This window comes from Trachymyrmex cornetzi, unplaced genomic scaffold (assembly GCF_001594075.2).
Source record: "Trachymyrmex cornetzi isolate Tcor2-1 unplaced genomic scaffold, Tcor1.1 scaffold274, whole genome shotgun sequence".
Lineage (NCBI taxonomy): Eukaryota > Metazoa > Arthropoda > Insecta > Hymenoptera > Formicidae > Trachymyrmex > Trachymyrmex cornetzi.
Window position 1 is genome coordinate 459 of NW_017297416.1, and position 4165 is coordinate 4623.

General features: G+C 38.8%; 1 long non-coding RNA gene across 1 annotated transcript in view; it reads right to left on the reverse strand.

The window, feature by feature from the left end:
* Nucleotides 1–558: 558 nt before the first annotated feature.
* The window catches only part of LOC108762059 (uncharacterized), a 6704-nt gene continuing 3097 nt past the window's right edge, over nucleotides 559–4165 (reverse strand). Inside the window, exons 2-3 of the long non-coding RNA XR_001940151.1 lie at nucleotides 1194–1202; nucleotides 559–570 (exon numbers count right to left, since the gene is read on the reverse strand). This is a non-coding gene — a long non-coding RNA (uncharacterized LOC108762059). The remainder of the gene's footprint in view (nucleotides 571–1193; nucleotides 1203–4165) is intronic.

Consider the following 4165-nt stretch of genomic DNA (forward strand, 5'->3'; position numbering starts at 1 on the left):
TATATACATTTATTTTTATGTAAATAGGCAAATATTTTTACAGTATACTTTCTGTGTCAGTACATTACAATTATATAACAAAATCACGTTATATAGTACTGAAAATATAAAATGGGCCCCTCCAACGCCCATTCCCGTGAGACGCAACCAATATAGATACTTTTTTCGTCTCCCCGACTCCGAGTTATAAATAATTTTATTTTGTAATAACTAGAGCTATCGTCAGAACTAACGATTCCGATTTTGATTACAATCAATACCGTCTGAACAGACGCCTCTGACTACAATCAGTACCGCCTGAACAGACGCTTTTGATGTTTATTACTATCAGTACCGTCTGAACACACGCTTCTGATTTTTATTACAATGGGTCTTCTACAATAAGCCGCAAGTCAGAACGTCAGAAGTCTCTTAATCAAGTCGTTCAAGTTGGCTGTTGGCCAACTTCATCGATTACTTGAGATCGCTTAGAACTTCTGCCTTACTTATTGTAGAAGACTCATAAGGAAAAGGTATCAGCTTATTGCTCTCTATAATTTGTGTAAAGTGTTGTCTCATGCACTTTACGTTCTTGCAATATTTCTCATTACAAGGATTGCCTCCTAAGGCTACAGTTGTGGCAAAAGCTGCAGCGTAAATTCCACAACATGTACCGTCAGGTTGTGCTACAACTTTTTCAAAAATAATATCACTAGGCTTCACGTTCGGGTAACGAAGATGTATATAATTTTTCTCCTTGGCAGCCAACTTGTTGTACGTACAACCAGGTATACTATCGTATACGTGAAGTTTGATGCCATCAAAATATATACATCGCCAGTGATCGGTACAATTCCCTCCAATTATTTGTATGCTTTTATCGCTATGGCTAGCTTGAATAATATGAGGGTACTTTAGATACAGTACACTTTGCGTTTCAAAAGAAGAAGTTTCTCTGACAACACGTAAAAATCGATCTAATGATTCATCGTTTAATTTGCTGTATGTAGGTAAAACATTCTCCTTCACCGAAGACAGTGAAGGAATATTATCATCTAGAAATTTTCTTTGTCTTGCCATATCAGCTTCAGTTACATAGTATTCGTTATCATAACTAATAATGACACAATCATCATCGTCATCATCTTGTTCGATCTTTACAACATCCACAGCAGCAGGAATTGCTGTTTCTGTTAGCGAAATGTCACTTTTACATTTTTTTTCTTCGATGGCATTATCGCTCTCGATTGAATATGTCCGCTTTTTCCGGTTAATTTTTTTAGCTGCATCTCCTTGCGCTTGTAAAATATATCCTGGATCTCTTATAGGCATATTCTTATTATAGCGGTTATCCACTATTTCTGGAAGCATGCATTCATAATAGAAGCGTATTAGGCGAAGCAGCATTTTTTTTTTCCAGAAAGCATTGTCTTTATTTACGTGTATTATTTTCATGCTTTTGGGTGTCCATATAGTAAAAACGCAATAGTCGCGCTTTGTTATATTCAACTGACCCTGAATTTGATAAAAATATTTATGATTGCGATTCATTTTCTCTGGGTCTTTTTTATTAAAGATGGCTCTCAAAGGGGCCAATGTCTCTACAGCTTTTTCTACTGTTAAATGTTCAGCCGACTGAGGACATTTTATTTCCACGACACCATCTTCATCTATTAATCCATCAGGAGTGCAGCCCAGGCATGGATTTTCAGAGTCAATGAACAATCCGCAAGATTTTATTTCTTTATTCAATTTTGCAGCTAATTGTTCCTTCGCTACTTCTTCTCGATCGCGACCGTATTTCATGGCTGCAGTATCGACGAGCGGAGGATATAGAATATTTTTTACTGTCGCTGCGCAAGATGTTGTGGGTCGCATACGACATATTGGGCCAAAATTGGACGCTGTCAACCTTTTGTCTCTCAGTGAAAACCAACGTCCGGATTCTCTTTGATCAGTCGTTTGTCGTTCAAGATCTTTCCAGTTTTTGAAACAACTTGTCTAAATGTTCTTGTCGATGTTGTTGGAATACATCATCTTCAAGATCTGGTTTTTGTGCTTGTGGACCATAATCACAACCAGTTCTAACTTCTTCTTTTATTTTTCTCTTCTTTCCATCTCTTTGTCGAGATTCTCTAGTAAAGGCAACTTTTTTTGCCGCTCTTTTTCCAGTTTCTCGACAATTGGAGGAACAGTTTTATTCATGCCTTTATATATTTCTGTAAGGGCTTGTTGCATATTATTTTGCAAAACTGCTCCCGCAATTCTAGCATTGTAAGAGCCTCGTTTTCCATAATCTATACGCTTTCCGCTAATTTCCTTACAGATTATCGAATTAAAGGCTTCTGCTGGATTATTCGTTAAATTAAGTAGCAGGCTATCTGAATAAGCGGCTATGTACATGAAGGTGTCTTCTATTTTTCCATATAGACCATACAGTTTCAGCAACGGTACATAGTTCTTTGTTCCTATGTCATCTTCACATTTTTGACCGAGTTCTTTGCACCGTTTGTGCTCACCGAAAACGTGGCTAGGAATGTTAAAAATATCTTTTCGTAATTCCCTAGCTTTTTCATGTGGAGTTTGAATTTCTTTTTGACGTACAGAAGATGCCTCTATTACCTCTTTGCGTAGTCTTTCTACATTTTTTTTACGATATTTCGGGCCTCGATAAAACCACGCTTTCTTTGCGTTCTTGGTTGCGTCATTTCAGAAGCTTAGCAGCTTCTTCTTTAAATTTCGAAGCAGATGATTGGTGCATTCAATTTTTTCCACCTTCACCATCTGCTCCTTATATGGTCTACTGTCTACAATACGCTTATATACATTACTATCGCCATCGGCGATAAGTGATCTATAAATGATCCCATGCATTTCGAGGCTACTTTGAAAGCCTTCTGCAATTGCATCGCTCTCCATCTTTCTCCATGAATCTCTCTCCATGAATCGCACAGTATTTATTGCGGATGCCTACAAAAAGAACCTTACCTGTGCGATAACCAACTATGGCACCTACACCGCAAGATGAATCGTAGCCTTTGCCATACGATCTCTTCATCCAACTACCATCCGCTACAACAGTTATATACGGAATGCCATTTATTATTTCGTTGTTCTCTATAGCGAGTTATTTTTCAATCTCGCCTGCTCTTTTCATATTTTTCCAGGCAGTTTTTTGGAATTCATCTACTACATCTTCGCGATATTTAATATATGTAGGCTCTGTCATACAAGGAATATTCATGCCTGCACACATCTCTTGCAGCGTTGAATATCCTATTCCGGCTGTAATTGTTGTTGTTACAGCAGCTGTGTTCAGATCTAATTGATCAGGTTTTATAGGTTCTGACCAAATATCTGCTTTACAATGGCACATTCGGCACTCATAAGACAACTGTGTCAGTAACCCACGACGCTTCGAACTGACGAGTACCAATCCTCAAATCGGCACTCTATGAATCCCTTATGGTTATTATATTCCCTACGTATCCCTTCCAACAAGAAAGCTAGATCGACAATGTAACGACCTTCAGGCACATTCTCTTCAATATGACCTACATCCAAATTGCCCTTTTCGATAAGAAGTGAATCATCCTTCTCATCGTTCTCATTGTCGATCTTTTCGTAGGTATTTTCTTTTATACTACTTACGCCTAGTGAACTACTTAACTCCGCCTAGTGAACTACTTAAAGCCGCTGGCATACCCGGGCTCCGGCTTTCCCCCTCTATTCTCACTATCTTGCTCGCTCTCTGCCTCTCTCGTCACCGCATCGTCACTACGTACAACTTCAAACATTTTTTCAACTTCTCTTGCCGATACAAAAGTGGAATTTGGTATTGGGCGATAGATTTCACCATACCCTAAATGAATTTAACGTTTTCAGAGGTTCCATCTCTAGGGTAGAAACCCCCCTATATCATGGGCATCCTCATTTTTATGACTTCAAGGGGGACATGAGATGGTGCCATTGGGGAATTATTTGAAGGTCACGTAAAAATCATCAATGGAATCCATCGGCATCTAGAATGGACCGCTGATGGCAATGGTGGGGGAAACTGTTGTTTCTAACTACTGTTGGATTAACAACAACCAATCAGGCTTCAGTAAACAGGGAAAGAACGATCTTATTATTCTTGCCTCTCACTCTAATCGTCTTTCTACCCCCACCATTGCCATCAGCGGTC